A 12,259-nucleotide genomic window follows, 5' to 3' on the forward strand; every position below is an offset into this window, starting at 1 on the left:
AGGTCTCTGCAAGTCTCCAGGCTCCTGAACTTACCTGCCTGCATCAGAACTAATGCACCTCACAGTGCTCCTGGTGCTGCTTCTCTGAGCTTGACAGAAACAGTGCCCTCTGGGGCATATTACAGCTATTTCAACTGGACAAGTAGAGAAAAATAAATACCACTTAAGGAGTAGTAAAAAAACAATTGGCTTTCAGTCTTTTTGGAGCTTTATGTTGGAGGAAAAGGATTTGTTTTGGGGGTAATCAGGCATGGAGATGGGCTAGAGGTGGAGCAAACAGTGGGTGAGCCTAGACTTGCTTGGCCAACATTGCTCAGCACACAAGGGAAACAAAGCTGGCTTTGAGAGAAGGCTCGAATCTGTGGATAACATCTTTCTTATTGTTGAAAAGGCATTTCTAGAATGCCAGCTTGTCACAAATAGCACTGCAGAAACAGTGGACCTAGGTTGTAAGTACTTTTTAGCCTTCACATCTACAATTTGGACAGCTCCTTTCTCTGGCTCAGGAGGAGAAGGCGATGGAATCAAGCCTGCCAAGACAATAAAAGCTTTTCAAGACCATGATCTGTTAGATAAACAATTTTCCTTCTGTTCCCCATCCTATAAATGCTGCTCTGACTCTGACTTATTATTGTGTGTATCTAAGAATATAAAATCTTCTATTAATCACAAAGTACTGGAACCTATTCATTTAATTGATCACCCCTTCTCACCCCCAGTATAACTACGTAAAGTAGCAAGGTAATGGAAAGAACACAGAACTGAGAAAGATAAGCAGAACTATAGCATTTGTTGCAATCAGTCAGTGAATACTATATTTGCCTTTTAACTCAACATGCACTTTAGGTTTAAACTTCTACAAAACTTAGTAGAAGGGCTAATATTTAAAATTTTATTCAAGATGATTCATTGCATTTTTTTTAACTTTTGAAGTCTAAGAAAGACCATAATTTTCTCTTCCTAGGTTGTTCCAGCACACTTAGAGAGAGAGAGAGAGAGAGAGAGAGAGAGAGAGAGAGAATATGTGCAAAATAAAGAATTATTGTATCTGGCATACATCATCATGAAACTTTCCCTTTAGGATTCTCCCTGCATTTGCATAGACACAGTTTATTGAAGTTACTTTACAATTATAAGAAGGCAAGTGAATAAAGACTGTTTGCATAAGGAATGTCATGTACCACTCTGAGTTGTGATGATCACCTCCTTCACCCATTTTTTATCATCATTCCAAAATTAAGCAATAAAATTGAATTTCTTTAGACTGTGAAGCATTTATACCAGTACTGCTTATAGAAAATGAATACTGAAAATGTATGATGTTCAACTTAATCAGGATTAATTTGCTGTCTCAAATGATTAAAAGGCAAAAGACGAGCTTAGTTCATTTTAGGTTTTGAGTATTTTAGTCCATATTTTAAAAGTAAGTTGAGTACAGGGCTTGTTTGTTTTTTTGTTTTGTTTTGTTTTGTTTTAATATACAAAAAGTTCTGGGCTTTTAAAATCTCTGTATATTTAAGTACTATTGTCATTCTGAGGGCCAATAAAATACCACCACTTGAAAATCAATGAAACCTCAGTCACCTTTCAGCAGCTATGTATTGTCTATTCAAATAGGAAGTATACATACTAAGTTCACAATTAGACTAAATAAATGTTCATTTTCCTTCTTTTCTTCTAAAGACATAACATATTTATGTGTCTGTATGTATGTCAGACATGTGATTTTTACTTTCTTTAAAATTAGAGTGCATCAAAGGAAGAAAAATAAAAATTCCTACTTTATCAAAACACTAGTGTGCGAATAAGACTTGGATTTATAAGGAAGCGTTTGAGGGAGAGGGTGTGCATAGTTAACGTTTGAATGTATAATCATAGTATTTAAATACAACTTGATAAATGCCATGAAAATACATGGAAAACATTTGCTGAGAATTCTTGCTGGAAAAGTCTTGCCTAGCTCTGCACTTTTGATTTTCCTGTCTTTTCTATGTCACTTTTTTTCTCTGAGTCATACTCTTTAAGAGGATATTGCTTAAGTTTAGTTTCCTACCCAACTCCACTTCAGTCTCCGTATCCTAAGATTATTATATTGTCCTCTAATTTCTAATTTCCCTCTTTCAACATGTGCTGAGTACCTTCATTAACCAAGTGCCTACTGTGTGTTATACATTTTGTTTGTTAGACTTCCAGATCCTCAATCTTGCTGATAAAGATCAAATTTAATACAAAAGATGTGCTTTGGTTTGAGGCTGAGGTCGTCTCAGGCATTTCGTTTTCCATGAAGGAAACAGCCTATTGTCTCTTTCTCTCCTGAAAGCCTCAGCCCTAGCACCAAGTAGGTGCTCACCCAGCTTTTATTTCAGAATTGACCTAGTGGCTAATGGTTTCTATAAACAGGAAAGACATTTACTTTGTTACAGATATTGTAATAATGAAGGTATATTCAAAAGTATTTTGGCACAATATATGTGTTCCATTACTTGTTTTAAGATTTCATTTGGTTCTACTTTCCCTTTTCTCAATTTATCTTTTTATTCTACTAGAGGTTTTGGGTCCACTTGGGTAAATAAATTACATGCATATTAACTATTAAATAATGACAGTGATACGATAAGAAAAGAGTCTTATAATCAAGAACTGCCTCAGTGGTACAAATAGTGATTTAAATTTATAATAACAGGTGATCACTGATTTTGAATGGGCAGGAAAGTTTTGTAGAAGTTAGTGAGCTTGAGCTGGGTCTGAAAAGACAGGCAGAATTTGGAGACCTGTAACAATACCATCTGTGTACATAATTCTCTGAAGTTTACAGGTGTTTTTCCAGGCAGTGACTGCTTTAGTCCTCTCCTGTGTGCTGTGAGTAAAGTATCCCAACCTCCATTTTATGTATGTGAAAAAATCTCACCAGAGTTAAAGTAACTTGCCCCATGTCATAGAGAAACCTGGACTTGCAACTTAAAACTTCTGATTAAAACCTCCTTTCCTCTCCATCACAGTTGCTTCCAGATATAAAAATGACTTGAAGGGAAAGGTAATTGACATAAAGAAAGGCCCAGAGATTCATAATCATGAACTCCTGTAGTCATTTAAAGCTAGATTTTATGTAGAAACCAAAGAACATTGCAAAGGACCTTTTATATAAAAATTCTGTGATAAAAGACTAATAGAAACATGATTCTTAGAACACTAGCATAAAACGTGCTTTGAAAACAGACTGACTTGGGTTTAAAGCCTGGTTCTGCTTCTTAATTGTCACCTCATTTTCCAAGTTCCATGGAAATGCCTTCTTTTTTCTTCAACTTTTCCTCACTCTGTATGTATAATTATTGGCTTCCTCACCAGTTTTCCTATTGATGACTAACTAATAATAATAATTATTTATATACATATGCACACGTATATACAGTTGATATTGTTTGGATATTTGTCCCCACCCAAATCTCTTATTGAATTATAGTCCCCAGTGCTGGAGGCTGGGCCTGGTAGGAGGTATTTGGGTCATGGGGGCTGATCCCTCATGGCTTGGTGCTGTCTTCCTGTTAGGAAGTTCTCATGAGGTCTGGTTGTTTAGAAGTGTGTGGCACCTCCCTCCCCCACTCTCTTACTTGCTCTTGCTTTTGTCATGTAACCTGCCTGCTCTCACTTTACCTTCTGCCATGACTGAAAGCTCCCTGAGGCTTCACCAGAAGCCAAGCAGATGCTAGCACCATGCTTCCTGTAATGCTTGCAGAACTGTGAGCCAATTAAACCTCTCTTCTTTATAAATTATCCAGCCTCAGGTATTTATAGCAATGCAAGAAAGGCCTAATACAACAGTATATATGTATTTATGGGTATATGTAATATATATATATTTTATAAAACTTTATATAATTTATATATACCCATATCTTATTTATCTGTCTATATTTTATACTGCTTCCTACACTAGACACTGTTCTAAGAAATTTACAAACTATTTACTCATTTAATCATTGCAATAATCCTCTAAGATAGGCTCTTTATACCATTATTTTGTTGATGAGTTATCTTTTACTAAAACACAGAGAGGCCAGATTCTAGGTCTTGAATATTTGTATCCCTCCAAATTCTTATGTTGAAACCTAATCACCAGGGTGATGGTAGCAAAAGGTGGTGCCTTTGGAAGGTGATTAGGTCATGGGGGCTCCACTCTAAGAATGGAATTAGTGCCTTTATAAGAGAGTCCTCAGAGATCCCTGTTTGCTCTTCCATCATGTGAGGACATAGCTAGGAGGCACCATCTTTGATGCAGAGAGCAATCCTTCACTCGACACCAAATCTGCTGGCACTTTGATCTTAGATTTCTCTGCGTCCTGAACTGTGAGAAATGCATTTCTATTGTTTGTCAACTACCCAGTCTATGGCATTTTGTTATAGCAGCCAAAATGGACTAAGACACTAAGTAACCAGCTAAATGTCCCTCAGCCAAGTGGGACAATGGAATGCGAATTCAGATAATGCCATGCCATGGTCCATGTTTAAACCACTATACTGTGCTCCTTCTCATATTATCTCTTTACATTACCATTATGTGTTCGATTTGGTTGTCCCAGCTATACTGTAAACTTGTAAGCTTTTTGTCTTTTTCATATTTATATCCTCAGAATCTGGCATAGTATGTGGAACATGGAAAGGATGTAATCTAGTGTGCAAAAATGTCCAGTAACATTGGTCTCTGTGGGAAAGGAGAGGTATTACCCAGTATGACTTCTGCATGAAATCCCACAGCAGGTGGGGTAGCACTAAGTAGAGGTGAAGGGAAGCAAGGCAGGGTAGATAGATTGGTGTTGGAAAGGCTTTTTATTCTATATTGATCTTTTTGTAGGGAAAAGAAATAATTGTAGGTCTTTAGTCAAAAAAAAGACATTTTAGAAAAATAAGCAACAGCAATGTGATGTGCTTTTGAAAAGGAAAAATACTGGAGAATGGGGGATCCATGCAGATATTCTTACAATATTTCAGGAAGGAGACAAAAATTTTTGGCAGAGACAGTGGAGATGGAGAGGAAGCTACAGAGTTTACAGCCAGTTAGATGAAACCAGGAAAAGTTGATATGGGATTGGAAGGAAAAGAAAGCATTAGAGTACTTCAGGGAGTAGTTGTATTCCTATAGCTAAGTAGTCTATATGGCAAACTGCGAGGAAAGAAAACATGTTCTAATTTGGACATAGATTGATGTATCTTTAATATGTCTATAGATGGGCTCCTGGTTAGAAGATACACAGGTGTGGTACTCTGGCATTTAGAAGAAAGATATGGACTAAAGGTCACATTTGAGAGACATCATTTCTTAAATGATAAGTGAAGTCATGGGGATGGCTTAAAAATGTATGACACTTAACAAAAGCAAATCAAAGAAAAAAATCCTTCGAAATATCAGCATTTATGGGGCAGATGAAAGAAAACCTACTAAGGAAGCCTGGAAAGAACTTTGTGTTTTTGGCAAAACAAACAAATAAGCAAACTAACAACAACAATGACAAAACCCCAACCAACCAAGCAACCAAACAAAACACACACACACACACACACACACACACACACACACACAGAAATATTCTTTCTATTAAATATCCTAGGCCAGAGGTTAGCAAACTATGGCCAGTGAGCTAAATCTAGCTTGCCACCTGATTTGTAAATACAGTTTTATTGGAAGTGAGCCATACCCATTCATTTGTGTATCATCTATGGTTTCTTTCACACTAAAACTGCAGAGTTGAGTAGTTGAGACAAGGACCATATGGTTGCAAATCCTAAAATATTTACCATCTGGCCCTTTACAGAAAAAGTTTGCTGACCCCTGTTTTAGATACAAAACAAGAGAAAAAACAATTATTAGATAAAATAAACTATCTACTTCATTTTCAGAGTTATTTTTTAGGAAACAAATACTTCTATAAATGAAAGACCACCACTACACTTCATGTGGCAGGATAAAAGACAACATGTATACAATTCAGCATTGCTTTGGAATACGAGGAGAGTAGAGCATTTTAGATTTACCCTATAGGAAAGGCACTACTGTATAAAGGAGACAATAGGTCAGCTAGCTTCCTTTACATAAAAAAAGATTGTTCTCTTCTATCTATGTCAGATCTTTGAAATTTTCACTTACTCTTGGCTCCCTTTTTATGAAGACACTACTTCATTCAGCTTCATAAATCACACTAGGAAAATACAGTTAAGAAAAAGGCTTGCATTATGGACTCATTCAATTAAACATTCTGGAGGGCATGATTGCTTTAGGCCTGAAAATGGAACAACATCTCAGTAGAAATTAAAAGCATAAAGGAATGTGTTCAGGTAATTGCTTATTAAATTTTCAAACCCCAATGACAATAACAAGTTTAAATTGATTGCTCAATATGTTTAAACTAGATGATGCTGAATGTACAACCAAGCTGCACCAGTGAGGCCTGAAAGTAAACCTTATTGAACAGTTAAGTACAGGAGTACCTTTTTGCCTCTGGGGGCTTGGAGAGAATTCAATAAGGCTGGCTGAGATAGTCCAAATTAAATTGGTTAGTAGCAAGTGCAACTGTTTCTAGTCTGTGATGACCCTTAGCTCAGAAGGTTTCAAATCAATTGTGGGTCTTAGCAATAGAAAAAACAAAGCGCTCATATTCTTGCCTCTAGAGCAGTGGTCCCCAACCTTTCTGGCACCAGGGACAGGTCTCATGGAAGACATTTTTTCCAGGGACTGGGGTAGGGGTTGGGGGATGATTTTGGGATGATTCAAGCTCATTACATTTATTGTGCACTTTATTATTATTACATTGTAATGTACAATGAAATCATTATACAACTCATTATAATGTAGAATCAGTAGGAGCCCTGAGCTTGTTTTCCTGCAACTAGAAGCTCCCATCTGGGGGTGATGGGAGACAGTGACAGGTCATCAGGCATTAGATTCTCATAAGGAACATGCAACCCAGATCCCTCACAAGCGCAATTCACAATAGGATTCATGCTCCTATGAAAATCTAATGCACCTGCAGGCGAGGGGTTGCGGGGGCTGGGGTTGTGGGGGTTGGGGTTGGAGACCACCCCCCTAGAATACACTTTCAATGTCATTTATCGTTTTCCTACAGGAATCTCTCCTGGTTCCCCACTTCTCTTCCTCACTACTCATCCATACATTGGACACCTGCAATAATCTGATTTTGAAATAAATTTGTCTGATTTTCTTAAATGCCTAATTAGCATACACATTGCCTTTAGATAAAACCTTGTAAGTCATTATTAGGACTAGTTCTATAAATACTCTGAATATTTTCTTTAGGGAATTCCTATCTCAACTTTAATAAAAGATAGCTACACTCAACTAGAAATTTTAAAATTTACTCTCCTGTAATTATATATTTTATTATGGATGCTATATGCATTCTAATCTGTAAGTTACAAACAAAATTTAATATCTGAGATTTAATGTTTAAACACTCTTCCAGGAATGTCACAGAATAAATACATATTCACATAATTTTCTACATTATTTCCAGCTCTAGCTATACTACTATACAATATTCAGTGATGTATAGAATGGTGATCTGGAGACCTTTGATCAAATATAAAAGCAACGATTACATTATAATCTCAAAGCTAAAGAAGGGAAGTAAAACAACATATATTCATCCTACAGGTGAAATAAGAGCCAATCATCTCCATCCATAAATGAGAAAATCTCATTACCCAGAGCATCCCACTCCCCTTTTTAAAACTGGGGCTGAGTATCATATACTTTTCTTCTTTCTTTCTTTTTTCTTTCTTTATTTACAGCTGGAAAGAGTGGAAATTGAACTGTGATATATAGAGAAGGCTGCTCTGGATATAGTCTCTGTGATGGGAAGTTTATTATACATACTTGGAGACTCTTAAAAACTGAAGAGTACCATATGGAATTTAAAGCAGTTTTTTTTCTAATTCTGTGAAGAAAGTCAATGGTAGCTTGATGGGAATAGCAACGAATCTATAAATTACTTTGGGCAGTATGGCCATTTTCACAATATTGATTCTTCTTATCCATGAGCATAGAATGTTTTTCCATTTGTTTGTGTCCTCTCTTATTTCTTGAGCAGTGGTTTGTAGTTCTCCTTGAAGACGTCTTTCACATCCCTGTATAGCTAAGACAATCCTAAGCAAAAAGAACAAAGCTGCAGGCATCACGCTACCTGACTTCAAACTATACTACAAGGTTACAGTAACCAAAACAGCATGATACTGGTACCAAAACAGAGAGACAGACCAAGGGAACAGAACAGAGACCTCAGAAATAACACCACACATCCACAACCATCTGATCTTTGACAAACCTGACAAAAACAGGCAGTGGGGAAAGGATTCCTTGATTAATAAATGGTGTTGTGAAAACTGGCTAGCCATAGGCAGAAAACAGAAACTGGATCCCTTCCTTATACCTTATACAAAAATTAACTCAAGATGGATTAAAGATTGAAACATAAGACCTAAAACCATAAAAACCCTAGAAGAAAACCTAGGCAGTACCATTCAGGACATAGGCATGGGCAAAGACTTCATGACTAAAACACCAAAAGCAATTGCAACAAAAGCCAAAATAGACAAATGGGATCAATTAAACTAAAGAGCTTCTGCACAGCAAAATACACTATCATCAGGGTGAACAGGCAACCTACATAATGGGAGAAAATTTTTGCAATCTACCCATCTGACAAAACGCTAATATCCAGAATCTACAAAGAACTTAAACAAATTTACAAGAAAAAATCAAACGACCCCTCAAAAAGTGGGCAAAGGATATGAACAGACACTTCTCAGAAGAAGACATTTATGTGGCCAACAGATATGAAAAAAATCTCATCGTCATAGGTCATTAGGGAAATACAAATCAAAACAACAATGAGATACCATCTCATGCCAGTTAGAATGGTGATCATTAAAAAGTCAGGAAACAACAGATGGTGGAAAGGACGTGGAGAAATAGGAATGCTTTTACACAGCTGGTGGGAGTGTAAATTAGTTCAATCATTGTGGAAGACAGTGTGGCAATTCCTCAAGGATCTAGAACTAGGAATACAATTTGACCCAGCAATCCCATTACTGGGTATATACCCAAAGGATTATAGATCATTCTGCTATAAAGACACATACACACATATGTTTATTGCAGCACTCTTTACAATAGCAAAGACTTGGAACCAACCCAAATGCCCATCAATGTTAGATTGGATAAAGAAAATATGGCATATATACACCATGGAATACTATGCAGCCATAAAAATAATGAGTTCATGTCTTTTGCAGGGACACGGATGAAGCTGGAAACCATCATTCTCAGCAAACTAATACAGGAACAGAAAACCAAACACCACATGTGCTCACTCATAAGTGGGAGTTGAACAATGAGAACATATGGGCACAGGGAGGGGAACATCACACACTGGGGCCTGTCAGGGGGTGGGGGTCAAGGGGAGGGATAGCATTAGGAGAAATACCTAATGTAGATGATGAGTTGATATGTGCAGCAAACCATCATGGCACATGTATACCTATGTAACAAACCTGAACATTGTACACATGTATCCCCGAACTTAAAGTATAATAAATAAATAAATAAATAAATAAATAGATAAATAAATAAACTGGAGTAAAAATACATCAAAGGAAAAATGCATGAGAGTAAGAGTGGACTGTAGAATAGCCATTTGGATGAAGAGAAAATAGAAAATTAATAGGTTCTCTAAACAGGAGAATTGTGATCCACGAAAAGAGTTTGAAATCAAAACCAGATTTTCTAGAATCTCCTTTTATGTTCCAGCACCTGACTGTGACCACAACTGAACTGAAAATCCTTAAGGATCAGATTCTCCCGGGTGAAAATTTTCTTTGCTTTACCACCTTTCTTGGAGATATTTTCTGGATGTTTTAAATGTAATCGGTGAGTTCTGGTTTTAGCTTTCACATGAGTTCCTGTCACAACTCTTCACAGATGCACTGTTGTTAGTTAGATTGGCTAGTTGTTATGCAGAAAAAAAAAAATCAGTGACAAAATTGCAAAGGTTTGTTTTTCCCCCAGGCCCAGCACAGGTCTACTAGGTACTCTGCTCCATGTGGGCTTCACTCTGGGACCCAGGCTCTTAGAATGGCATCTATTGGGATCTTATTGGAAAGCCACAGCTGAGGGACTAAGAGACAGTGAATTGCAGTGTGACTTTTAAGGCATTCACCTGGAAACAAAATCATTTCTCCTCACATTTCACTAACCACAACTGGCATACAGTCATGCCAAAACACAAGAGAGCTGTTAGGTACAATCATCTTATGTGCTGAAGAAAACCAGAAATATTTGATGGAGAGTCCAGTGAACTATTCCACACCTCTAACACATAAGGCAGTGGACAAGAGCATCTGCTTTTAGTGGGCTATGTCTCCTAATGGGCGATGAAAATTATATGCAAGCAAAAGCAAGCTAGCCAAATTAATGAAATAGGGACATCTCAAAGAAGTCTCAAGGAGGAGATGCAACAATGATGTGATTAGCATTTAAACACTGGCTCTACCATTAACTATCCCTGTAACAGTGGACAAGTGACTTAATTATACAGATGACTCTGTGTTCTCATCTTGCATAGTAGGATGACTGATAATGCTTTCCTTGTAGGTGTTTTGTGAGAATTATTTGAGATAATGTTTATAATGTGTTTAGATCACATTGTTGAACATGAACAGGAACTCTGGCTCTTAGCTCATATACTTATCTCTGAGGACCTTGGGTGACAGGGAAGGCTTTGCAGAACAAGATGACTTAAAATTGTCCTGAAAAGGAAGTCTGAATTTATTTTGAAAAAAAAAAAAAAAAGATGAGAAAGTGAGTGAGGACTTAGAATCAGGGTGTGACTACAGTGTTTAGGAAGAGTAAGTCGACTGTTTAGTTGTATCAGAAGGTTTGTGTAGGGTCCTTCTCTTGTTGCAAGTCAGGACCCCATGAAAATTTTTAAGCACAGGATTTTAAAGCAGAGTGTAGGCAAATTAATTTGACAGAAGTGTGTGGGATAGGTTGGAGAAACAACAGTGCGGAGACAGAGCTATTTGTGTAACAAGAGGAAATGGTGGTAGAAAGGAGAACAGAAGATGTTCTCCTTATCTCCTTATAAACATCTTATAGATGTTTTATCTAATAGGAAAACATGAAATCTAGTTAACCATGGTTACCTGATTATAAGGTAATGAGAAAGAAAGGTAGAGAGTTGTGAGGACCAAAACATCTAGTATATTATTCTTCAACACCTAAGCACAACGAGGCATGTTAGAGCTGAGTGATTACTCTAACTTAGTTTCCTGTCCTTAGGTGACATATCACAGCTCTGAAAACTACCCAGATGCACTTTTCCTTGTGTATTGATGCTATACAGAAAGTCAAAGTGAGCCCGTGAAATTATGTATGTGTACTTGTCTGTTCCTTGGAGAAAATGCCAAATAAGTGGCTGTCAAATAAATATAACAAAAGCTATGAAAGAAATAAACACAAGTGCAGCCAAGTAAACCAATCAGCTTGAAGTTAAGAACTAACATGAATTCAGTTGTTACAGCCGTAATAATTCCATGGCTGTGAACACACCAATGACTGGATTCCTTGGCAGGCAATGTGAGCTACAGCCTGCTGCCAGCTGCTGTATTTAAGGTTGCTTTAGATTAGAATGCAGATGTACAACATTTAAAGTTTATGGTTTAAAGATGGATTCATGAATCACTTGAAAGGCACCCCAACCTGTGAAGTTCCAGAACAGCTTTAGACTAAATTACAGATTAACCTGAGCTGTAAGATGCACTAGACACTGCCTTGTGTAGTAGGGACCAGAGACAAAACCTTCTCAAGACTTTGCTTCCAGAGAGCTCTTGACAGATGAACTTTGTGAATGTGTGGACAAAAAAGAAATAAGATATTTTTTTAACCTCATACCCATAGGAAGAACAAAGCTTAAGTGTGAGGATTTCAGTGAGCATAACATTTAAGAGAGCTAAATAAATTTTTTCAGCATAGGAAACAGAGTCAGATCTTTCTGTTTTATTTTCCTCTGATAAGATGCAACTAGGAAGATCTCTATTCAGTTTGTGACTTCATAGCCAACATACTGAGGGACCTGTTAACTCTTTTTATAAATTGAGATTAGCATACATTTCTTTGGGGAAGAGAGGGAGGGAGACAAGGAAAAAGAGCTTACTGCAGAAATAAAAAGATCCAACATTTTTATAGTGGGTT

This window comes from Pongo abelii, chromosome 4 (genome assembly GCF_028885655.2).
Source record: "Pongo abelii isolate AG06213 chromosome 4, NHGRI_mPonAbe1-v2.0_pri, whole genome shotgun sequence".
Classification (NCBI taxonomy): Eukaryota; Metazoa; Chordata; class Mammalia; order Primates; family Hominidae; genus Pongo; species Pongo abelii.